General features: G+C 45.9%; 1 protein-coding gene and 1 long non-coding RNA gene across 2 annotated transcripts in view; one reads left to right on the top strand and one right to left on the bottom strand.

Moving 5' to 3' along the window:
• Window positions 1-18,129, bottom strand: part of LOC144826438 (uncharacterized) — a 665,527-nt gene extending 647,398 nt beyond the window's left edge. Inside the window, exon 1 of the long non-coding RNA XR_013609823.1 lies at window positions 17,957-18,129. This is a non-coding gene — a long non-coding RNA (uncharacterized LOC144826438). The remainder of the gene's footprint in view (window positions 1-17,956) is intronic.
• Window positions 1-26,627, top strand: part of LOC144826435 (transient receptor potential cation channel subfamily M member 7-like) — a 2,236,140-nt gene that overhangs the window by 25,535 nt on the left and 2,183,978 nt on the right. The window lies entirely within an intron of this gene.

Genomic DNA, 26,627 nt, shown 5'->3' with positions numbered 1-26,627 from the left:
CTCTTGCGCTGCTCCTTAGCCCACCCTTTCAGCGCCTGCTGTAGGGCTTTGGGATCAGTAAAAATGTGTGACCGCCCTTGCCTGTTGACCCTAAGCTTCGCTGGGTACAGCATTGCATAGTCTAATCCTAGGTCTCTGAGTTGTCTCTTCAAGGGCACGAAGTGCCTACGGGCCCCCTGCCCCCGCATAGTTAAGTCCGGGTATAGAGAAATGTCCGAGCCCTCGAATCTCAAGGTTTTCGTCTCTCTTGCAATGCGGAGCGCCGTGTCTCTGTCACGGTAGTTGAGGAGCTTCGCGATTATTGGTCGCGGAGGGGTCCCAGGTCGTGGCTTTGGGCCTAAAGAGCGGTGCGCTCTCTCCCCCACAAACAAAACAGCGAATACCCCATCCCCCAGCAAAGTGTTCGACAGCTTCTCAACAGAAAGCTCCATATTTCCTGTGGGGGTCGTCTCGGGAAGACCGGTAATCCTCAGGTTGCACCTCCGGGAATGGGCCTCCAGGTCCGCTGTCTTGTCTTGCAGCGCCTGTAGAGTTTTCCCCAGTTGTCTGTGGTCAGAATCTAAAGATGTTTGTGCCTCTTCCACCTCCGTTATTCCTCTTTCTGACATGTCCAGCCTCTCCGCATGTTTGTCCATGCGCTCGGCCATGCGATCCATCCTGTAGGTGAGGGCGTCCATCTTCGTGCCCAATGAAGCTATTCCACACTGCAGGCTTTTCTCCATGAAGAGTGGCATGCTGCGTATGTCAGTGCCCAGATCTTCCTCCAGTGGCGGATGCGTCCCCGGGGTCTCCGAAGTGGCAGCATCGTGGGATTTAGAGCGTTTCTGCTCAAAGGAAAGCTTTGCCTGCGTCTTGTCTCCCCTTCCCATCGCATCGCAGTGTCCGTGCCCACCTTCTATGATGCTTCCTCCTGCGTTCCGCACTGCACCAGCGGGGGATGTGAGCAGCCACCTCAGGCCCGGGCTGAATTACCACTCCCAGCGTCAGCCCTTAATCAGGTCATGCTGATTGTAGAAATGCACACCTCCGCCGCACCAGTCCGCCACACTCTCAGCCCAAAACGAGCTTGCACTGAGCCCCAATTCCTTCCCTTGTTGCACTCAGAGCGGTACGGTCCCTGTGGCCGACCTCCACTCCCTGCTCTGTGCCCTATTCCCTCCACAGATCTTGCCTTAGAGCTGGAGCCTTGCGTTGGAACCGTGTCTTGTTGAGACCTCCCGTGAACTGCGGTGCAGCCTCACTGCGTTTTTCTCACTGTCCTTCTTCAATGTGCTCCTAGGGGGGCCTGCCCTTCATTCAGTACCCCACTTGGTCCTGGCACTCCCGCGCCTCGCTGCAGTGCCTGCACACTCACCTCCTGGCATATGTGCTGTCCCCCACGTTGCCCAAGCGTTTATTGGCACTCACGTGGTGGCTATGGCGCCAGTGCCACCTTGCTGTCCTCACCAGTGCTGATCTGATCTCATCTCTGTGTGCCAGAAGGCGTGTGCCCCTGCCTTAATTTGTGTAGCTATTCCGGGCACCTCCTCACCCTTAACACAGCCTGTTCACACTGTCCCCATATGGCCTGGGGAGACGTCCGCACAGGGCTGCAGCAATCAATATGCCCGCTGTTCCGCCCGGAGGGATAACCCCTTAGCCTCCTCCTCACCGTCTCTCATTGCCTTGCTTCACCGCGTGTATACTCCGCCACAGATTCGACCCTTCTTCCAGGCTTTTCTGCCCGCACCGCGCCACTGGCGCACAGCCTCCTGCAGTGGCCGCTGCCGCCTCCTCACTAGGCGCTGCAGGCGCCTTCCCCGGCAGAGCGCTCGATCACTCACGGCAGTATCAGGCTCCCCTTAACCTCGCCCCTCCTTCCGACACTGCGGCCAGAAACAGCAGTCGCACCTGTGCCCCTCTAAGAAGCTCCTTTTCATCGGAGCGGTTCTGGACTCGGCTCAGTTTCGGGTTTATCCCTCCGAACAGCGGGTTTGGGATATTCAGGCTCTGATTCCGATCTTTCAGCCTTTATCCCGAGTTTCGGTCAGGTTGACGCTGCGGCTCCTGGGGCTGATGGCCTCCTATATCCTTCTTGTGTATCACACCAGGTGGCGGATGCAGGCTCTGCAGTGGGAACTAAAGTTTCAGTGGGCACAGCATCAGGGCAACCTGTCGACCATGGCCTGATCTCAGAGGGCTCTGCGAGTCAGTTGCAGCGGTGGCAGATCCCTCTCCCTACTCCAACCGGAGCACATAGTAGTGACGGATGCGTCCCTCCTGGGATGGGGGGGCCACAAGGGAGAGGCGGAGATCAGAGGCCTCTGGTCTCCGGTGGAGTCCCGGCTCCATATCTTCCTTCTGGAGCTGTGGGCGATCCGTCTGGCACTGAAGGCATTCTTTCCCTCTGTCTGGGGAAGTGTAGTGCAGGTGTTCATGGACAACACCACCGCCATGTGGTACTGCAACAAACAAGGCGGGTTTGGGTTGTGGACGCTTTGTCAGGAGGCTCTGCACCTCTGGACATGGCTGAAACACCAGGGCGTCACCCTGGTGGTGCAACACCTGGCAGGTTCCCTGAACGCCAGGGCGGAAAAACTCAGCCGCCGGTGCATGATGGATCACGAATGGAGTCTGAACTCTGACGTGGCGCAAGGTCTCTTTCGGCAGTTGGGAGAGCCTTGATTAGATCAATGCGCCACCGAACAGAACAAGCAATGTCATCAGTTCTGCACGTTGGAATTTCCAAGGCGGCACTCGCTCAGAGACGCTTTTTGTCGCGAGTGGAGCTGCGGTCTGTTGTACGCTTTTCCGCTTATACCACTTCTGCCAAGAGTGCTGAAGAAGATCAGGCGAGACCGGGCCTAAGTCATCCTTGTGACTCCGGACTGGGCACAAAGATACTGGTATCCCGAGCTACTCAGCATGTCAGTCGATCCCCCGATTTGTCTGCCTCTTCAGGAGGACCTTATGTCGCAGCAGCAGGGGACGGTCCTCCACCCCAAACTGTCCAGTCTCCACCTACATGCGTGGAGATTGAGCAGCGAAAGTTGTGAAGTCTGTAATGTGATTTTAGCACCCAGACGTCCCTCCACAAAATCGGTATACGCCTACAGGTGGAACAAATTTGTTGCATGGTGCACGGCAAAGGCTGTGGATCCACTCTCTGCCCCCCTTTCAGAGGTTCTCCTCTATCTTCTTTCTCTTGCCCAGCAGGGCTCTCCTCTGGGCACTATCAAGGGCTACCTCTCGGCCATATCAGCCTTCTTGAGGCTTCCTGATCAGCCTTCTCTTTTCAAGTCCCCTGTTGCAAATAGATTCTTGAAAGGCATCACACACATGTTTCCTCCTGTTCCTTTCGTGATGCCTCAGTGGGACTTGAACCTTGTACTGACTTATCTGATGTGCGCTCGCTTTGAGCCACTTCAAGACTGTAGTCTACATCTTCTAACTCTTAAAACTGCATTTCTGGTTCCCGTCACCTCTGCCAGGAGAGTGAGTGAGCTCCAGGCTCTTTCTTCTAAACCTCCTTTCCTCTGGCCATCCGGACAACGTCGTTCTGAGGACTCGTCCTTCTTTCCTGCCCAAGGTGGTCACAGCCTTTCATATCGGGCAGTCCATCACCTTGCCCACCTTCTTTCCACCTCCGCATCCCTAGGAAGAGAGACTCCACCGCCTGGACCCAAAACGTGCGCTCTCCTTCTATCTAGACCGGACACGCCAGTTCCTGGTGGACGACCAGCTCTTTGTTCGTTATGTGGGCGCTAAGAAGGGACGGGCGGTGCACAAGCGGACCATCTCTCGGTGGGTCGTGTTGTGCATCAAGGTTTCCTATTTTTTGGCGAAAAAGGAGCCTCCTGTGGGGCTGCATGCCCTTTCCACTGTCAGGCAGCTACGTGGGCCTCGCTGCGCACTACTGCCTGGACAGCCAAGTCCGGAGAGATGGCTTTTTTGGCCATTCCGTTCTCCAGGACTTTCTGGTGTGATCTTGGTTCGTAGACCCACCACCGGGGTTGACATTGCTGGGGTATCTATTCTAAGGTAAGGCATCTAACACTAACCTGTTTCTTTCAGATGCACAAGTTACTTACCTTCGGTAACAATATATCTGTAAGAAACAGTAGTTGGTGTTAGATTCCTTACCGCCCCACCCATCCTCCCCGTTCTGCAAACTGATATCTAGGGTTAAGGTATCTCCCTTTGAGGGCCCTAGTTTCATGGCACCAGTGTCGGTTTCTATCATGGCTCTGCTAAGTACAGAACTGACGTCAGCGCACAAGGGCGGCATCTAAGTACTCAGACGTCATCCCGACGATCACGACTCCGACGACGGACGCGGAGCCACAGACGACATCTACCGACGCGCAAGGGTACTGCTGACGAAAACTTTCCGGATCCAGCCTGACGCCTGGGGATATTCTAAGGTAAGGAATCTAACAATAACTACTGTTTCTTACAGATATATCGTTACCGAAGGTAAGTAACTTGTGCTTTGCTACTGTTTAACCAAAAATGTGCTGTATTGTGCTGATCCTTTAGTGGCTGGCGCTGTGCACATCACTGATGAATTTAGCATGCACTTTTTCCAGTGCCCTGTGTGACATCTCTTTTGAGTTCTCAGTCTCGTGTGTCTGAATGTGTAATGGTACCTGGCACCCATGTGAGCAAACTAGTGTTGGTTGGAAAGGTAGGAGGAGAAACAGTTGAGGGCGTTTTTGGTGAATTCTATTCGAGATTCCAGGCTGGTAATGAGGGTGGAATAGACAACTGTGTCGTAGGCATTTGAGAGGTCAAGCAGTAGCAGAAGGCAGGGGTTCTCTTCATCGGTAGTCAAGAGGGCATTGTCTATGATGTGTAAGGTAGTGATCTCCCCTGCAGCTTGATCTGAAACCAGACTGGCAGTCATGCAGGAGATGGTTAGCATTAATTTTGTCTTGGAGATGAATATTGACTACTTTTTCACTGATCTTGCAGAAGATAGTAATTGAGTGGACTGGTAGCTGGCATGGTCATCAGGCTTTAGTTTATGTACCTTTAGGATTGGTAGGATCTGTCTTGGCTCGAGAGCTTCTGGACGATGGCTTGAGTGTGGGAGGCATTGACAATGGAAGGAGCAAGGGTGAGAGAGTATCCCCTGACTGGGATTTGTTGAAGGGGAAGGGTAAGATATAATTTTCATAAGAAGTGGTTTTGAGGGAGTGGAGTATGTCGTTGAGATCTTGTAGTATCTTCTGTATTTTAACATGGAGGAAGAGGTCGATGGTGGTGTTCTTTTTTTGTGAATTGAGGCACAGATGGATCTGGCGAGGGTAGATGGATTGTTTGTAGTGGCGGCTGGTGGATTTTAAAAGTGGCAGGGCCAAAACTTAGACCTGGGTTTAATACCTAAGCGAGCCTGAATTGAAAGAGGTGGGTGTTGGGTGTGGGTTGTGGAGGTTCTCCCTGCATGAAAAGATCGGGAAAAATGGATTCAAATAGAGGATTTTACATACAATTGTTACATGTAATGTGTGTATTCATGGCTTGGTAATGCTACCACATTCTAAATGCGTAGATAAGGAGCACTCTTTTTTGAAACCATAAAATCAAGGGCAGGGTGTTCTGTGTTTTTATATTAAAAGCGATTTATGGTTAAGAAAGTAAAGGGTCTTTCACAATTCTTCAGAAAACAGCAGCAAAAACGCTAGCAGTGAATTTTGATAACCCTATTCGTTTTGATAAAGCACAGCAATAACTGATAATGCAACCCAATTTTAGAGGTCTCAGTAGCTGCAGCTGCACTTATCCAACCGCCACACCTCCTTGAGTGCATACCTTTGTGGTGCCAAGATTGTAGTACGCTACCGTTTTTCCCCATAAAGTCTGATGTTTCTTGGGGCATCCTCAGCCAGGGTAAGAAGGCTCCTCCAGCTTTGCAGATCAGTCCATGCTTTCCCACCATTACCTCAATGGTGGATCCTCTCGTGATTTCCAATATTTAGCTAGGCCTCTCTTAGCAAGTAATGTACCCAAACCCACCAGAATGCAGTCTCCTCTTTGCCCCTCCCCCCAACTCGTCCACAAGGTCAAGCGGCTTGACCCTGGAGGAGGCCTTTGGGCTCATGCCCAATACTGCTGACAGGGTCGTAAATATGTACTGCCAGTAGCGCAGAATAATGGGACACTACCAAACCATATGATAAAAATCACCATCCTCCCCTAGGCATCTAGTGCATGTTGTATGCGGTAATCTGCAGGAATGTACTGCATCCATCTGCACCATGAAGAAATAAGCAAGTCTGCCTTAACTCTGTAACCTCTTCTGAGTCCTCCTATACCCCCAACTAATAAACCATAGCTGCAGTTCTTAAAGCACATGTGCCTTACACCGGTCTGGAGTTAATGTGGAAAAGAGCAGCTGGATTTCTCCTACAGCCTGCCCTCTTGCCTGATAAACAGGTCGTTTCCACCCACCTCTACAATGCCTCCTGAAGGCCTGCCAAGTCTCCAGCCATTTAAATCTATAGAGTTAAGTTATCGCCGCCCTGGGTCATTATATAGATGATGCAACCCTATGGACTTACTTGAAATTTAAAGTGCTCCCCACTATGATTTTTGAATTTTTTATCCGGAGGTGCAATGAAAAACATACAAAGCATCAAATGTAAAGACATCTTGGCACAGGAATAGATAATAAATAGTGCAGTTTCAAAGCAAAGGCATAATAAATACATAGCTTTCCGTTGCTACTAAAGCCCTACAGTACTGTTTTTCTTTGCAGAGACCATAAAACAACCCCATAATTCATGAAATTGTTTAGATCGCCTGACCCTCCCCACATACATTCTCTCTCTACCCCTAACACAAATTTTTCCACAACCAGTCAGCGAAGGATGGAAACATTTTAGACCTCCAGTTCTGTAAAAGTATCGATCTGGTCACCAGCATTGAGATAAATATTGTCTTCTGGCTTCCCTTCGCTATCCATGGCATGTGGCAAAAGCTCAAAAGATCAAGTAAAGGGTTCTGCTGGATCTCAAGCTGCAATTCACCTTCCAAAACCCTGAATATACTACTCCTGAAATTATTTAGTTTAGAACAGTGCCAGATTGTGTGGTACCAATTGCCATTGTCTATTAAATCACATCTAAAGCATTGGTCTGGATAATCTTTACAAATTCTGTTAAAAAATTGGGGTGTCCAGAAGATGAGCGATTGCGAGAAAAATTGCATTTTGCGATAGCTTGTGATCCTCCGAGTGTTGAAATTTAGTTAATTGACTTATTGCCAAATATTTTGTGACAATATTAAACCTTCCTCCTTAAGCCATTTAGCAGAGATCCTGCCAAAAACCTCTACCGTATCACATAATTGCAGATATTTGTACCAATCTCCAACCTATCTCTTCTGAGGGATGCTAATTAAATTACCAGCTAAGCCTCTTTTTTCGACTAGGGCTTTGGGATCTATACACTGCAAATGTCTGTTAAAGACCCTATATGCCCTATGGAGCCAGATTTTATTGCTGGTGACATAAACTTCTATTTCCTCCCAAGTTATCGATTTGTCACAGACCAGGAAATCATCTAGTTTTACAAACCCATTGATTTGACAGCTTTTGGCAACGTTTTAATCCATTATTATCTTGCTTCCCCCATTCGATACGCCCAATAATCTACTCTGAATTTATGTATGAAAGACTATAGTTTTTTTTTTAATTGTGCTTTTTTTCTAATAAAAACTATACAGTCCTGTACCTAACTTTTTTAGGAGATTTAGACTAGCATAGGGGATCAGGAATTCGGTTTTGTGAGGTCATTATGTCCATAAAATCATTATGAAGATGGTTAAGCAGCGGGCAAGGTTTTCTAAATCTAAAAACTAACTGTGCACGGTGAGCAAAATAATATGATCTCAAGTTAGGGAGGGATAACAACCTTTTCCCTGTATTCCTATATAAGCTTTCTAAAGATATTCTCGGGCTGCCTCTAGTCCATTAAAATGACAAGATCATAGATTCGGCTTATTTACAAAAATCAGGAGTACAGAATACAGGGAGCAGCAGCAAACAAAAAAGTAAATAATGGAAGCACTGTCAATTTTAGATGAGCAACCCTTCCCAAAAGCGTAAGAGGTAATGGCATTCACTTCTCTAGCAATGCTTTCACTTTATTCAAAAGGGGCTTGTAATTTGTATTGTACAACCCACTTAAGTCTTCTGCAACAAACTCCCAAGTAACGTTTTGTCGGGTCTATGCATCAGCTCTGAACTCCAGCAACAATTTCTCCCTCTGGCAGTGACCAAGAATAATCTCAATCTTAGGTTTCCTGATGTTATACCCCCTTAAGATATTAAAAGACGTAAAGATCTCAAACACCCTCTTTATTACTTGGCTCTCTGGTTCCAATATTAACATTACTTCATCTGCATATAATTTGACTTTGGACATTTGAGGCAAAGTTGCCTTAATATCAACATCTTGTCTGATAGCCTGTGCTAGGGGCCTGATAAAATAGGCAAAAAGAACGGGAGCATCCCTGCGTAGTGCCTCCTAGTACTTAAAAATGGCACTTATGGATGCATTCAAGATTGGGTTAGCATTGGTGTTAGAATACATTCTTGTTATGAATTCTATGGTCTGAGAAGAAAAACCAAATTGCTCAAGAATCGAAAAGAGCGTTTCCCAGACATCAAGATTGAACCCCTTTTGGGCCTCTAAAAGAAAAATAGCTGCAGGAATCGGTTTAGTACACATATATCTATGGCCTCAATTAGATAGTTAGTATGGGTGTAAAGCTGCCCCCCTGCAACAGGCCCGTTCTGGTCTTAATGCATCCGCTTCAAGGCCAATGTATTCAGCCTATTTGCAAATAATTTAATTACAATTTTACAGTCTGCATTAAGCATTGTAATACGGTGATGAGAATTAAGGTCTAAAGCATCTTTGTCTTTTTTTAAAAAGCACATCAGATTACCCTGATTGTGGGGTGGGGTGGGTGACCCACCTTTTAATATAAAGTTAGTCACCTCCAGTAACAAAAGCTTTAAAAGAGCCCCAAACGCTTTTTAGAACTTGGTTGGGAATCTATCTGCTCCCCCCCCCCCACCCTCCCCCCTTCACCCCCAAGTAATGCTCTTGACTACTTCTTCCAGTTCTTGGAAAGTAAATAGGTTGTCCATAAAGACTCGGTCATCCTTAGATAAAACTGTAAGTAAAATATCCTTTAAAAAAACATCCATCTACATCGTTAGAGATGCTATATATGTTAAAGTATTCCAGAAAAATCTTACTAATCTCCCCCTCAGAAGTAATAGTGGCGCCTGTCTTAGGCCACTTAACCATATTTATTATTATTTTTTTTTTAAACATATGTTTATTAGCATTTTCAGTAATAATAACAAACATGGTTATAGGAACATAATATCTTGCCTCCTGCCGGTCTTGGCAATTATATTAAACAATCCATCAGTTACAATATATAAATCTACAGGTAGTTTATTGGTACACAATCCTTCTCAAGAATAACTTTTATGGGTCTGGGATATCTGCGTTTTAGCCTAGGAAAGTATATTGTTCTCTTTCTACCTCTTTCAAATCTTCGTTCATCATTACACCCTCTGCAATGTTTCTGTGGTGATGCAGTGTGGGTTCTGCCCTTGAGGCCATTAGAGCAACTGTTCAGGATGGGGTGGGGGGGGGGGGCTGGGTGGGAGGGACAGGAAAATCTACTTTTACTGTAAAAAGGAAAGAAAAATTGAAAACCAGGAAGCTTATCTACTATGTGGTGATTGTCGGTACGGAGAAAAAGTGTAAAAGGCGGTGATGTATCGTTGAAGGCTGTGTGCTGGTGAAGGGCTCCGGTCCAATCAGAGGTATAATCTCCACATCCAGGGGGGTGGGTGGATGGGGCACTTAAGCAGGCAGGGGGTTCACAACAGAAGGGGGGTGTAATTTGGTGTGGTGTGAGGGAGGGCCTAATTCTGTTAATTCGCCAACAACGCCTTAGTTGTCCTCTGGGTCCTCGTTCTGGTCACCAGCCACCCGTTCAGTCTGCCTGTCCAACCCAGATTCTGTCTCCCTCTCAGGTTGTTACCAAATCTGCAATATTTCGGTCCACAAAGCAGCTATAGGACGTCCCCTCACCCCTCGGGCATCCTCCCTCTGCATTGCTCTCTCCTCTGCTCAGACCCAACGGGAGTAGTCTCCCACCCATGTCTCTAGTATAGGTCCCGTTATGGATTTCCATGCCATTGCTGTTCGTCTACTGGTTAGAATAAGTCCCAGGTCTAAAAATCTAGAACCTATTTTTCAGCGTTTAGGCCTGGGGAACCTCTCCAGGAGGCAGGTTTCATTTGTGTAGGGGAGCGTGCGGCCCAGTGTGGTGTGAAGTCTGTGTAGCACCTCATTCCAATATTATTGGAGGGTGGGGCAGCTTCAGGATATTTGACAAAAGTGTCCCCCATATATGACCTGGAGTCTGTGAGGGGTCAAAAACGTCATGTGGATGTAATTAAATTGAATTTATTTTTGCTGCTTGCTTCATGGCACTGTCTTATGGTATTTCAAAATCTTGCTCCATTCCTGGTCAGGAGTTTCACAGCCATCACCCCCTACCACCGGGTTTTCAGCTTCACCAGGGTTATTCATAACCATTGTTTTGAATGCTCTTTTAAACCAGGTGTCCTGCTGTTCTCATGGAGAGTAATAATTGGAGAATTACCAGTGCCTCATATGTCAGGAATTTCCCCGGGGGTATGTTGTGCTGAGCCACCATATCATCTAAAGGGGCCAGAACGCCTAACTGGTAGCCATCCCCGACCGGCACAAGTCTGGTCTCTGTCCAGGCCGACAGCTGTGGCACTTTACATGGAGAGATGGGATCCCCATGTGGCAATCCCACCAGTGGTAGGGTGGGGATTAGAGGGGTACTCCCTTGGTCTTCACCAAATAGCGACACCAGCAGACCAGAGCCGTTATCAATAGGATGTTACGCTGTGGGATAGCCACCATCCGTCCAAGAAAGTTTCGCCAACAGCATTCCCTCTTAAGGCTTCAATCCTCACAGGTCCAACTCGTCCCGTGTCGCCTCTGCAAGCCATCTGCTCACCTAGTGCAGTTTGTCTGCCAGAAAATATAATTTCAAAGTAGGGGGCTCCCAGCTCATCCTCGTCCGGAGGGTGTCACAGCACTGCAAGAGAGACTGTCGGCCTCCATCCCACATCAGTTTGCGCAGCACACTATCAAGTTGCTGAAACCAGGTGACCAGTACTCTGGTTGTGAGATTCATGAAGAAATATAGTAAGCAAGGAAGCATCACCATCTTAGAGATGGCTATCCGGGCCATAATGGGAAGTCGCAATGATTGCTAAAAGGGTACACTAGACCCAGAGAGCGTAGCGCTCCCCTGAGGTTGCCCTCTGGCAGTTCATCCAAAGTGGGATATATCCAAATGCTAAAGTACTTAAACTACGAGGGCGACTAGAGTAGACCTGAAGGGGAGTTCAATTGCTGTTGGGTCCCTGGTGTTATTGGAAAGAGACAGGTTTTGGCCTTATTGATTCGGAAGTCCGAAAAGACCCAAATTAATCCAGTCGCCTGATTGCGTCCGAGGCACCTGTTGCGCCATCTGTGAGGGAAAAGAAAAGGTTGACTGCAAAGAGTGAAATTAAATGTTTGTGGCCATCTACAACTATGCCACCATTCCTACCTTCACGATGGAATGGGTCTGCCAATTACTTGGTGGCTAGGGCAAAGAGGAGCGGTGATAACTGGCATCCCTGCCTTGTGCTCCTAAATAGGACTGGTTCAACAATTTCCCATCGATATGATCTGACTATTACAGTGAGGTTGGTGTATAGTAGTGACCCATTTAATCCCTACCACGCCCTCACTGCAGTCATGCGTAATATGGAATTTCCATCAAACAGTGTTGAAGGCCTTTTCAAGGTCAATCAACATCCACATTGCCCATGGTAAGGACTGTACTACAGGTTTATATAATAAATGGTAGAGTTGCCAAAGGTTAAGGGACGTACTGTGGACTGGGATGAAGCCATTTTGGCCTCTATGGACCTATGCCGGCATGTGGGGGGAACTGTCGGGAGGCCACGACCTTGCTAAGAAAGTCAAATCCATGTTGAGCATGGACGGGGGTTGGAATGGACACGCTTAATCTGGTAGAAGTACCCAGAATCAAGAGAGCTAGAAGTGGGGGCAGGCTTTTTTCATGCAATGCCGCCAAGCTTTGGAATGCTATCCCACTTCACCTCCCTAGGGAATCTTCCCATTCCATCTTTCTGAAGCATCTGAAAACCTGGCTTTCCCCATAATTTCTAGTTGCTCACTCTGGTTTTCCGCTTAGCGCTGAGATGCTTCCGAGTAGCCATGCGCCTTACAAAACCCATTTAATTTAATTTCAATACAGATATACCACAGTGCCCTACTCGTAGATTCAGCAGGGCCCCTAAACTCAAAGACTCTGCATAGAGTGCCTCTAGTCTCAGGGCCAGTTGACTCGCGTATGTGGGGTAGAATTTCGCTGGGAGGCCATTGGGGCCTGGGGCTTTACCCGTGGCCATCCCTTTCATGGCCGATCAAAGTGCCCAAAAGGTGCGATCTAGATTTTCTCAGGCAGTGATCAAAGTAGGATAATGTGTGGGTTAGAGCAGAGTGAAAAGTTCACATGTCTACCATCTTCAGCTTACATGCCTTGTCCCCCGTCTCCCCCGACACTTATCCATGTTATTGTGTTGTTACAGTGCTCCTGCATTTGCCAAGACAGGCGTCTCCCTGCATAGTTACTTTCTGCGGGGAAGGTGTTCGCCATGTGTCTGTTAATTTAAACATGCTGGAATACGTTTTTAAAATTTTTTTGCGGTATGAGGGTTGTGCTGTCTTTTTTTGTTTTGTAGAATCAAGACTTTAGTTTTGTAGTAAATTAAAGTGCTCCCCCTCCAAATGATCTCCTCTTCTATCAACCCTAAAGATTGAGAATGTTTACTTAATGACCCAAGATCATCTTTGACTGGCGCGAACAGACAAATCGGTGTTAAGAAGGAGTCTATCTAGCAATTTGCCCAATGCCATCAACCCGTGGCAGTCAGCCATACATGAGCTTTAACTCTTGCATTCTTTTTTATTTGTTAACACAAACTATATTGCATTTTCTGTACCATAGCAAGCAGGAGATATTACAGGAAGATGGTTTCCATCTAGCAGATGTACATAACGGAGAGCAGTCAATAATATATAAAAATGCAGTGGGTATTAGCCTCCATGTTCTTCCGCGACACAACAAATACAGTGGATGAAAAAACAAAACTCTACAAATCAATTGATGCAAACTGCCCCCACCCAGATCCCAAACCAAACTAAAACACTCTGTGTCACCAGGGAGTCATCTCTCCTATCGGGAGGAGGGGAGTATCTATGCAGGTGCATTGCAGTACTATTACAAACCCAGTGAAAAAACTGTGGTGCTGGAGCCTTCCCCCATATAGATCCCCAGAGGCATAATTCATGCTGGATAATGTGTACCATCTCATTGAGGGCCAGCAACCCCTCTGTGCTCAGGGACGTGTGCTTTAAAGCTTTCTAGTAACATATCCTATTACATAGAGAGTGGTGATTTACAAAGCCCCCTATATTCTTCCTGCCTGAAGCTAACCTTTCGGCTAGGCCCCACCGGTGAACCTCCTCCTGCCAGTCTGCTAGTTTAGGGGCCAATGGGGACTTCCACTGTCCAATGAGAAGATGTTTCAGCAACAATAATGCCAGTTTTATGAATCGCGCCACGACTTCTGAACCTCTAGGTCCAATTGGCGATCCCAGTATGCAGTGTTCAATGTTATCCTAGCTGGCTTGGCCTGAGACCTCTCTCAGTGCACCAGCCACCCCAGCCTAATAGTCCGAGATCTGTGGGCAGGCCCACAGCATGTGGAGCACGAAGGAGTGCGCACAAGATTTGTCTGCATTAATGCAGAGGCCAGAAAGGGTCCAGAAGGTGTATAGCAAATCGGCCATCTCTACCAGGGTCTCTTGGATATCTTTGAAGTACAAAATCCCTTCACCTGCATAAAGCGAAATTGTTTTGACTGTATTGTCTACGAGGAACCCCCTATGCCCCCCCACTTGTCTTTTTCTCTGCGCTATTGGTTCAACTGTCAGTATAAAAAGAAGTGGAGAGAGGGAGCATCCTTGCCTGGTATCACTCCATACCACATATGATTGGGATATGTTTGGTCCTGTTCGAGCCAGAGTCATGAGAGCAGTATAGAGTAGTTTGACCCATGATGTACTTCTGGGGTATCCAAAAATGGGTCAGGGCCATAATTTGTAGTCCCAGTCTAAGGGGTCAAACATATGGTGGATATCTTGTGAGAGACAACCAGCTTAGGGATAGAGGTCCTGACTAGCATCCATTATCTGGAACAAGCGCCGGATAGTCAATTAGGTGATTTGACGAGGCACACACCTGCACTGGTCTGTGTGCATTAGTCGAGGGAGCAGCGGAAGCAGCCTGCAGGTGGAGTATCCTGCCAAGTATTTTAAACTCTGTGTTCCATAATGATAGTGGGTGGTAGGAGGACAGTTCCCACAGGGCTTCCCCGGTTTGAGTAAGGATTGGACTAGGGCTTCTTTGGTGGAAAAGGGAAGATGAACTGCCTGAAGGTATGCGTTATATAGTTTTTCTAAATGTGGGATCAATTGGGCAGCGTATGTAGAGTACAATTCCGTGTTGTATTGCATGCCAGTTCCTTTAGGGCCCCTATGATTTCGTTTGCAGTAATAGGAACAGAAATGTCTTCCCTGTTCGCATCCTGCACCCACGGAAGACCCGCTACTTGAAGGAACCTCAGTAATTCTGTGGGATGAGGAGAGGGGTGCACAGAATATAATTCCGTGTAGCAATCTTTGAATGCTGTATTAATCTCGAGCTGCCTGATCACCACGTCTCGGGCTGGGGCCTCAACTGCTAGGATTGGTATGGGTGAAAAAGGTCTGAACGGGGGAGGAGCTACGCTAGCAACCAAGATGGCCGCATAAGCTCCCGGCTCCGTCGACCTCCGTCGCTGGCGGACCTATCCTGCAATTAATCCTGACCTCACGCCCGACTCCCGGGTGTCTGAATCGTTGCTGAGCCCAGGGGGGCAATCCCAGACTTTTTCACCGTCTTTCATTTTTGGGCCTACTCCAGTGTGTAAGCCGGGGCCTCGAGTACCCACCCAGCCGGGTTTCAGTTGAACAACATCGGCCGCGGGTACCTGGCGGAGTCCGGTCTCATCGGAGTGAAATTTATTCTTCGATCCTGGTGGTGGTTTCTGTTCCCGGCGAATACTAGACAGACGGCGACGAGACGAGTTTGCTGAGGTGGGTGGGGGGCCAGGTCCCGGGGACCCTGTAGCGTCCCGCGGGGTCTGTGGGTGGGGCCCCCGCTCGCGGCAACAGTGTAAAGAGTGCCAAGCCTACAAGCCGCCCGTCGCTTCCGTCCATCCCGCTCCTGTTTGTTTCACCGGAGTAGCCGGCCTCCGGGGTTAAGGACCTGCTCTGTTATCGTGCAAACAGCGATGGATCGGACGATGTGTGGACCATCACTGGGGACCGTAATGGCAGCGATGGTTCGGACGATGTGTGGACCATCACTGGGGACCGTAATGGCCGCCATCGGGGCTCTTCCCTTGCAAATGGAGGCTATCTTCTACAAATTGGCCGTAAGCATCGAGACTGTGTGTTTGAGACCGGACTCCAGCCCTGTGTCAGACCTGCAACATACGGTGACCCCCGCGAAGCTTGATCTAACTCGAGTGGAGAACCCCGAGCATAATCAAGACCTGGTGCCATTTGTCTATGCACGAGTGCAGCGGAATGTTGCCGGAGCCCTTGGACAACCAGCACGATCGGCAGAGTCATCGCCCGCGCAGGACTCATCTTTTCCTTCGCTTCTGGAGGCTTCCTTTCATACTTTTTTGACTGACTTTCGTGTATCTGGGAGACTTCGAGACGTAACTTTTTTGACCCTTTCCGGCAGTATAGGTCTTCTTTTTTTACAACGCTTTGACTCTTTTGCTATTATGTCGGTCCTACCGGATGGGGTTTGTGCGATGGATCGTAAGGGCCAGGGCTGAATTTGACTGTCTAAGTTCGGTACAGTGACTATCTTTTGGCTCTGCTGGGTGGTGTCTGTGAGCGTAGGGGCCAGATGGAAGTCTGATTGTCTGGGTTTGGTACAATGGCTATGTTTGATAAGGGATTTGCTGCCTCTGAAGTGCCGGAGGTTGGGCGGGAAGGTCTTCTCTTTTTCTGTGACTCCCCTATCTGTTTGCTTATTAGTCTGCTTTAATTCGCTTTGTACGACGGTAGGGGCTGTCTGCTTTTGGCGGGGGGAGGGGAGTCCGGGAGCTCGTATTGTATTGTATGACATTTCCTCCTCCATCTTTTCCCTTCCTTGGGGTTTAGTTTAGTGGGCGACTGGCACGCTGCTAGTGGGGTTAGGTCGTAGCCATCTGCAGGGGTGCAGGGTGGGGGGCTGAGGTTTTATTTTTTATTTTTCCTTTATTATGTTCTATGGCCTTTCTTTTTCCCTTTTCCCTTCTTCACAAGAGATGTGGCATATTATCCTGAGCCGCTTAGTTCCTCATATCTGGGTGTCGAATGTTAGATTTTATTATCCTGTCTTCTGGGCGGGCGGGTTCCGATGCTGTTTGCTTAAGGTTATCTGTACTGTGTTGTTTAGCCCCAGCTCTAAGCTGGCATTGTTGACTTTCAGATGCCTATAACTGCTGTGTATTTCCTCAAATTATTTGTCCGTTCGCCATTGCAATATGTTCCTGCAAATGACACCCGATATGTACATTTCTTCTCTTGTGTTATAATTAATAAAAATAAATATAAAAAAAAAAGAAAAAGGTCTGAACGTATTCAACACGCCAGAAGCGTACCCGATCTGTCCGCCCCTGCGTGTACCCTGTGTGTGTATTGGTGATAGTCCGCCACTCTGAAACGTTCCAGTAACTCTGTGTACTGCACTCTAGCTTCCTGCAACTGGGGTGCTGTGTCTAGGTTGTCCGCAACCTTTTCAAGGGGCCCTTAGGAGTCTCCTACTTTTTTCAGATCCTGTAGAATCACTTTCCAGACTCCTACCACTGATTTAATGGCAGTGCCCTGAAGGACCACCTTGAACACCTCCAATTCTACGAGAGATGAGGAAGCAGTGCCATCATTGGTTATGAAGTATGTGTCTATGGCCGTTGCTAGGGTGTCCTGAAAGACGGCGTCTTCCAGCAAACACAGTTGGAGCCTCCATGTGGGGATGGGAGCTGGCACGCAGCCCCATGTTTAGTGAGATCTCCAGGGGATTGTGATCCAATATGGCCTTACCTAGATAGGTGCCATTGATTACCTGCGGTTGTTGATGCACCGCTACAACTGTGTATGGAGCGCATGTGGGTGTGAATAAAGAGTATTCCCTCATGTCTTCATTCCGACTATGCCATACATCAAATTCCCAGCCCTCCACCCACTGTTTGAACAGTCAGGCTTGGTGAGACGGTGCGGTCCCTGGCAATGGGGGATGTGACCTATCGAGTGTGACATCCAGTACCGCATTAAAATCTCCCCCGAGCGGCCAAGTTTAAGGAGCCTGGTCAGCTAGTATGTTCGACAGGTGTGTGTAAAAGTCATCATGGTCTGTATTAGGCATTTATAATATACACCCCAACAGTATCACTTCTCCATCTAGGTTACCCTTCACCAACGCATATTGACTCTGTGTGTCTATCCTTGAGTCCTGAATCTCAAACGGCACACAATCCCAGAGCCAATTTGCTGCCCCCCATGAACTGCCGAATAGGAAGCGTAGAATAATTTGCCCCTCCCAAGCTTAGGCAATTTGGTTGCCTCAGTGGCAATCAGGTGGGTTCCTTGGAGAAAGCTAATGTGGGCATGGCGCCTATGCAGGTCGGCTAATATTCTAGGTCTTTTTTTTATGGATCCCATACCCGAACATTCCAGGTTACCAGGTTATACTGCTTAGTCACCGACGCCATTTGTGTGTCTGTGGAACTGCATACACGGTGCGGCTAAGAACATCTCCTCTTAATATTGGTGACGCAATCAAACTTCTTAAAACAGTCCCCCAATTCTTGGTCCAGCAATTTCTGGCAGTTCGATCAAACCTGTAAAAAAGATTTGAACAATATATACATCAGATACCAGGTGCATCTTCTAAAGGGGTACAAACAGCCAAACCGGCAAAATGCATCACATACGCTCAACTTAGATGAGTTATCAAACTTTACCCAGACCCCAGGCCCCGAACCAAGTATGATTATGTAATATATATATATTTTTTTAAACAAATTTTATTTGATAAATTGCACATATAATGCGACACCCCGCATTTCGGGGGAGGTCGCCAATTGGTACAGGGCATCATTGTCTTAGCAATCTTTACATAATTTTATTAGGCAACAATATAAAACTGAACATTGTGGAAGTCCCCCCCCCCCCCACCTCACCCCCCCAACCTCCCACTCCCCCGGAACCCTCCCCCCCCCCCCAATCCCATGCAATAGTCCAATCCCTTCTTCCACACCGAAACAGAAGGAGCACGGGGATCCTTCCAAGCTTGTGCAATATCCCTCTTGGATGGGTCAAGCCCAAGACCAATAGGTGTCTCTTGTACCTGTTCCCCCAACCCCCTCCATCACATGTAGCAGAATATGTAATATTTCAGCGCTAGTTCATATTGCTTCCTATAGCTCAGCATGGGAGTCGCATGGTTTGTCCAATAGCCAGTAGCACACCTCCTCTTCTGAGACTCCTGCTGATCTGGATAGCAAGTGTAGTGTAGTTCCTATCATCCCAATAGGCTCTGCGCATTGGAATAATACCTACAGCAGTAAAGGCCTAGACCAGACGTTAACTAGGTCTACTACTGTCGATACTAGACTTAAAGTTTTGGGTTTGCCAGCTAGCTCAGAGTTCACTAGAAACTTTCTCGAATGTTCAGGAAGGACTTAACTTCCCTGATTAGACAAGAAGGGATCTAGTTTCTGACAACCATAGAACATGACAACTTTGCTCTCCCCTAATCAAGAGTATATCTCGAGAGTCGTGTGAACAAAAGGCAATTTATTTTACTCAGTCAGTACGTGCATTCTTAGTCTCATCAGATTGTAGAGAAAAGGAAGAGACGGGCGTGTTCAATAAAAAGGTGTTATTTATTGATCAGTCTCTTTTCTCATACAAGAGAAATGGATCGATATTATTGCAATACTTATAGCTAAGTAAAGTGCATACATTAAAAGCAATAGTATAAAATAATACTGTAAAAACATTGATATGGTTTCTAAGCCATAAGATGTTTTAAAATGAATAAAATATATTACATACACATATACATTTGACTAAACGTACTCAACTGGTGTTTCTAAATACGCCTACCCCGTGTACCTGACCTAAGCCTAATACGTGGGCGGGAATAGAAAGTTACAGTTTTAAGTTTGTTTTTGCCAAGTGAATAACTAAAGAATTCTCTGTGAGGGGTTATTCAGTTCTGTACCTGGAATCTAGGTTGAATGAGGGATGGTATCTCTCGTCTCTGGTCTCGATATTCCAGGCTGCCTGCGAGGGCTACCCAGAAACGCCGGTGCTGGATTTCTCGGCAGGAGAAAGCAGCTTCTCTCAGCGCGTCAGGAAGGCGGGGCTGCGCCAGCGGGGTCTGCTCTGCTCTGGGCTTCGGCAAGTATGGCTGCTCCGTCTCGTCACCACCGCGTGTGTTTGCATAGGGCAATATCGGTAATATTTATACCTTTAAGGTGCCGAGATTGACGTAAGGATGGACATAGATACGTCAATAAGGATGTCATACGACTTGCTCGTTAGCACATTCTTTTGCTGAAGTTCTCGGTGAAATCAAAACAATGGCCGCAGGGTTTTGCCCAGGTTGTCATAGGTTTGATTTGTTATGAGAACTCCGTATGCCTTATCAGGGGCTGGAGGAATATCGCTTGTCTAATTAGATCGCAAGCGTTATGACCTAATCAGATAACACGTTCCTGTGCCGTAGTGTGACTGCGTCAGATAACGGTATCTGCATCATGGGGGTTTTCTGCCTCATGGGCTGACTGTTAGTTAACTTGTTGGTTTGTTTAACCAGAATAGGGTCAGGAATAGGGGGATCGATTCAGAACCTATAGGAATACATCACACCCACTCCACGCTAACTATGGACATAATTACTAATCTATGCATAGTAAAACATAGTACAACATACTATAGAGTATTGTGTATACCGTACCACCCCAAAATACATAAATGCATTTTGAAATTTTCAAATATACGGGAAAGTTGCAATCATATGTATGGTATGCACTCAAGCTGTATAATAATGCTAAGGTAATCACGCATTTGTATACATTATTGCTATTTGGTATATGAGAATTTACACATGAAATGGCTCTTAATACAGAAAAAAAGTTCGAGACCATTCCATCACAGTTTCATTCTGCTTAAAGTATCTATTCGAATAGAAGTAATTTTCAAATTGGGCCATGCCCTTGCCTCCCTGTCTGGAAAGGAGCTGGGGAACAATGAGCGTCCACAGCACTTGACCTTCGCAGTCGTAGTGACTAGATAAGGAGTCCCGGGCATAAGACTACAACATCTGCGGTCTACAATTAGAATGTAACTCCCATTATAGAGTCTTTGAAAGAATGGTTCTATTTCTGTTGCAGGTGCGCCTTGCTGGTGACATGAAAGGTTGTATGAATTCCCTTCACAGGCTCCATGCAAACTAATTCCGTTACACAGAAGCGTGCCGCTTAGTGACATCGCACAATTATTGCCACTAAGAAACACTTTCTGTCCTTTATTACTGACACATGCATGTGAATAGGGCAGGTTCCATGATGTTTTAATGTACCCCTTTCCCAATTTCTCGTACATGCCAGCCTGTATATATTTTTGGCAGTATTGAAACCTGAAGGTTGAGATTGGAATATTTATTATCCCATGTATTATCCATTCACTGACAGGTCGTTCTGACATTGTCACTGGTAATCTTTCGAGTTTTTCAATGCTCAAGATTGTATAATCAGCACCCTTTTGTGCCATACTGATTTGTCTATCAGTAAGGTTAAAGATTTGGAATAGTGACGTTGTGTTGATTAAACGCCAAGGCACATAGCCTGAACGCAGATTTTGTAACGTCCAGCCAAGCTGTACAATAGAGCGCAATTGGGACTGACCGTGTTGTAATAACAGTAAGTCTTGCGACAATATGTCGATTGCTGAAGACACAATGTTGTTTAAAGCAAAAATTCTGGAGGACAGAGTCATTAACCCATTGTCCACTACAGAAAGTGATTTTTCCAAATTAATAACGTCAATTTCCCGTATTCTCTCTGCTGTTTCAATTTGAGTAACCTTCCAGGCCTCATTGTATGCTGCATATACAGAGGCTGCTATGAAACGTTTTTGACGCTGTTTGCGCGGTCCCATAATGAAATCACGCAAGTCAGCACCATCAGTAAGTAAAGTTAGGTGTTGTTTAATTTCTGCCAGTGTGGAAGTTTGTAGCCATTGAAGGCATAATTTGCCCACACTGTAGGTGGTTATTTTCCCTGGGTGATGTCGTTGGGGATATCTAGGGTCTGGCCTGGTCATTTTGAACCCCTGTGTTTTGTTCAGGAATCTATCTTGACAGTTATTTGTATCTGTGGGCCAGATCAACCACTGTTTCCAATCAGGATGTGTTCTGTTTTGGTTTAATACATAATTTACGTCTATCTCTTCATCTGTAGAGCTATTGCTGAACATTGTTGGCTTTGGAATAGACGGTTTATTTAAGTCTTTGATTTTGGCTAGGCCAAGACAGGTGGTTTGTTGAACAGTGTCATTTAAAAATATCATTTATTCTGGGATCATGCAGGCTCTAAACATAGATTCTATGCCCTGCACTTGCCATTCTTTTGTACCCCAAACACTTTTCAATTCAACATTCTTGTCCCAATAATCAAAACCAAAAGTATTCATTTTTTCAAAGAATGAGTCTGAATATATCAATTTTGTGTTGGTTATCATGGTCTTTGTCCCTGTCTTGTTTGACAATTTAAAATAGAATGCTTCAGCATTACTTGTGTTAAAACCTGAAAAGTATGAATATTTGTCATAGAAGGTCCTTGAGCTTCCTTTTGGAGGGGTTGCACAATGTTCCCATTGATTATAATTTAAAACATTTCTAGGTTGTGCAGATCTATGTAAAAAATGGTTACCATAGTGGTTATAACAGTACATACTATCATAATTTGTAGAACCCTGCAAATAATCATGTTTGGTAAATTTAGCAGACATTACTAAGTCAGACATCATATTATTAATGCTTTCGAAGTCCCAATCATCAGCAAATGAGCTTGGTTTTGCAAAGTCACTCAATGAGATCTTGATTTGGTGTGGATATTTCAGGATTTCGACCGGACCATAAATTTCATAGTCCGTGTTGTCCCAGGCTACCCCACCAGGTATCGGATTGGCTGTGAAGTTGACTGAAGAAAGTTCTCTTTTCTCAATGTGTGAAGATGTGTGTGGTTTGAGGATCAAGTTGATTTTCTGACTTGCTGTGTCCATTTTTGCATATTTTCCCTCAATGAAGCGTCCCAAAGTTAGTATCATGATGAGCCAAAGTATGAGGATAAATGCACCAAAACCCACCCAAAATTCAATCCATGGAGAAATCAGATATGTTTCTTTCAGTTGTTTCAAAAGTTCTTTAGCTTTATCTTTAAAGGTTTTTGATGATGGCTGTGTCTTTGATTCACTGAAGCCTTCAGAGGAATCATCGAAGTTTATGAAGTAGCCGGATGCAGTTCTGTCAATTGTTCCAATTGGTTCAGGATTTCTGTTTCTTGCATTTTCACTTGGTACTTCATTATAGATTGGTGTGTCTCTGCTAAATGTTTTTATTTGGGTTTTCAGAGGTCTGAGTTCTATTGCATTGTTGCATAGTCCTTGTTGTTCTTCTGTAGGCATTTTGAATGTGATGAGCCTCTTAGTTAGGACCTCTGTACTGGTAGCAAACCTTGGTGTTCTGCTACTTATTGGGAGTCCACTTGGCCTACTGTTTGTTATCGGCCACATGTTGTGGTTTTACCAGGTCGATGGATACAACTCGGTTCTCCTTTTTACCAGCAAGTGGCGGTAGTACAACTGATCTTGTCCCGTTGACAGACAAGACAGGAACTGCTTTTCTGTAAGAAGGCCCAAATTCCTTCTTTACCGCGATCTTTTCCCTGACTAGATCCCCGACTTTTGGAATCCAGACAGGTCTTGCTGGGACAGGTGGTGGTTCTTCAGTGGTTGTTGGCTGTTGTTTCAATTTTATGTTGCTCAGGTCTTTTCTTGTTTTGTTTAAGTCCTGCAAAATAGCCAAACGGTCTTTGATATCAAAGCTTTTTTCTTTCACCACTGAAGTCTGACTATCAATGTCAGAGATCAACATCCTAGTTCCAAATAATAATTCGTACGCACTGAATCCCTTCAGAGAATTTCTTGGCAAGTTATTTAGACTACGTTGGACACTTATTAGATGTTTGACCCACCCAGCTCCCGAACCTAATATCTTTTCCGTTATAGATTGCTTTATGCCTTGGTTTTTTCTTTACACCATCCCGTACCCTCAGGAAGAAAGTGAGAAGATTCCCGCTGGGCTATGCTCATTTGGTCATGTTTCCCCTCAGGCTGGAGGGCTAGAGTGAAAACAGTGGTCAAACGTAGCATGCTCTTAGCGTATATGCCATTTAGACTCGCAAATCTTTGTATAACAGTCCAGACGTCAGCCGAGTGCTGGTGATCTACATTATAAGTGTAAACTAGCCTGTATATGTTAATCGCAAGCCTTCCTTTATACTCTTGATTTTTCTTGAGTAAAACGACGAGGTATTAAACTGTTTCTCTCCCCACTGCGATCTCTGTTGCAGTTTGGGCAGTTTTTTACAAACATGGTGTGACGCAGGCTCATGCCTGGCCACCAGTACCGTGATTGTAATTCTTCCAGAGAATCTTTTAGTTTTAGGTGTCTGAGACCCTCGCCCATATGTGCGTCTGCGATTAACAAGTTTCTCCTGTCCATGTTTGGAATCACTCTATCCCCCACTCCAGGGATTCGAGCAAAAGGGACGGAGTTTGCATCGATTATGTATGTATAATTGAGTGGATAGTTGATCGGTAGCGCCGAGCAGTCGCCTTTTGATGACGTTTTCACCGCCAGTACTGTTTCACCGTCAATGTATTTTAATGTACGCTTTTTTCGAACTACGGGAGCCGATTTAGTGGCTGCCGCTGTGGCTGTCTCAGCCAATGAATTCCCTGCAACGTGAACGCCATCACGCTGATGACTCAGTGAGTGTGTCACGTGAGTCTTTGGTAGCTCTTTTTGTAAAAGAGCTATTTGTTCCCAGAGCATTTTCTGCTTTATTGTTGCATCTGTGTCAACTTTGTAACCGTTTTGAATCCATGTCTGCAAATCCTTGTTATATGATTTGACGCAGTAATAGGAATCTGACACTATAAGTGTCGGGAATTCGCGATCCGCATTATCTAGCGCCATTTTCAATGCCATTATTTCAGTCTGTTGTTCTGAATTAGTTTCTACTGAGTGTGTTTTTGTTAATAGAGGTTTTAGTTTACCTCCGCGCCACACTTCTTTTGTAATCCCACATGTGGGGTTGTATGCCTGTTCTCACCAAACGGGGGGTTGAGCATGTCCGTCTGTATAAATTACACAGGCGTAATGTCGTAGAGGCAGAATGTCGATTGGCAGAGGGTATGTTTTTTCATATTCTAGATTTTTTAATTCTTCTAGTTGCTTGGAGTATGGCAAATTTTTCTAGAAAATTGTCAGCCAGGCTATACTTGATAATTCATATCCTAAGAACAAGACTGTCAGATGGGCAATTCTGGATTTTTTAAAGTTGAATTTGTAACCCTCTGCTGCGAACCCAAGTATTATGGTGTTCACTCTCTTCAAGTGAGTCTCCAAGTCATCATCTGTTAAGTATATGTCATCGACATAAGATAATGCTTCATCATCATATAGTTGTAGTAATTCTGTTACTCTCGCTGAGAATACCCCCGGGCTGTTCTTGTACCCCTGGGCTAACCGACAGAATTGTTTTTGAGTGCCATTTATTGAGAATGCAGTTAAATATCTGCTCTCTGGTGCTATGTTTTGACAAAAGAATCCATTAGAGATGTCTAATGTTGTTTTGTATTTTTTGCGCACTATGTTATTCATTAGTGCAGCACTATGTGAGTTTTGCACTGCAAAAGTTTTGCAACATGTGTTAAGGTGTCGGTAATCCAAAACTAGACGGTATGAATTGTCTGGTTTGGAGACCGGAAACAAAGGGTTGTTCATTTGTGAGGTGCAAGTTTCAATCACCCCCTGGTATTCTAGCTGATCTAGTATTTCATTTACCTGTTTTTTAGCTTCTTGCTTAATTGGGTACTGCCTTTGTGCAGTTGGTTGTGATTTTAACTGGATTTTGTGAGGAGGAGAGTCCTCATCCCATCCCACGTGATTTTTATATAAAGCAGGAGCTAGAGCCACTGCCCACTTTCTAGCAAGTGTGTATTTTTTATGAATTGGAATTTGATTTGAGAAGGCAGGCATAATTATTTCTTCGCCATGAGGGCACTCCCTGACAAACTCTGGTGGCCAGTCTTTTTCAGCTAGAAGGATATCATAGCCCTTGGAGAGATTATCCCAAAATAGTCCCCTTATTTTTCTAGTCTTATCCCCCTCTATACGCAATGTTATTTCGTATATTTTGTGAGGTTTGCTAACTCTGGTGTCCGCAGTTTCCACTTGAAGATATTCATTCGTGTCCACTGTCTCCAGATGATTCATAAGGACTTTGCGAGCTATGCTCACTTCTGCTGCGCTGTCTAGCATTGTCTGAGCCCATTCTCCGTTTTTCAGTTGTGTCCTCAGTATTCTCGGCATTGTTAACTACCTTGATACTGGCTACCTTCTTTTTTGGAAATTGTAATTTCTTTTTTAGCTGAGCAGGTTCCTTGTCTTTGGACTTGGCGTGCTCTTCTCTTTGTTCTGATCGTCCTTTTCTTTCCGATTTCTGCGAGGAAGTCTGAAAAGATTGAGAGGGACGTGTATCAATGTCTTGATATCTATCAGGTTTTTTAATATTATCCCTATTTCTAAGGTTATATCTTTTCCCAGAGGGGTCACTCTGAGGTGACCTGTGTCTTTGGTTCGGAGATTTTTCTCTTCGCCTAGGAGACCTTCCTCGGGACTGGAATTTCTTTTCTTTAGGATTGGATTGTTTGTTTCCATCCCAGTTCTTTTTCTGTCTCTTTTAACCTCTGGCGGATCGCCACGTTTGCTGCTTCACCTTTTATGTTGGCTAATAATATAGCCGAGACCTGCTTGAAGTCTTTCAGTAATTTCATACCAAGAGTTAAAGCGGGTTCTGGACCATATTCATCTTGAATTTGCTTTAGCACATCTGGTATTACGGAAATGGATGGAACACCGTGCGTTTTTGTGTAGATGGAAGCAAAGACTGTACCCCAAGTGTCACAGTCCTCAATGTGTGGTGCGATTCCCATTGGAAGACAGATAGTCAGAATCCTGTGCTTTTCTAGCGGGCT

This window comes from Lissotriton helveticus, chromosome 3_2 (genome assembly GCF_964261635.1).
Source record: "Lissotriton helveticus chromosome 3_2, aLisHel1.1, whole genome shotgun sequence".
Lineage (NCBI taxonomy): Eukaryota > Metazoa > Chordata > Amphibia > Caudata > Salamandridae > Lissotriton > Lissotriton helveticus.
The sequence above is the reverse complement of the archived record's forward strand: the minus strand, read 5'-3'. Positions and strand labels throughout refer to the sequence as shown.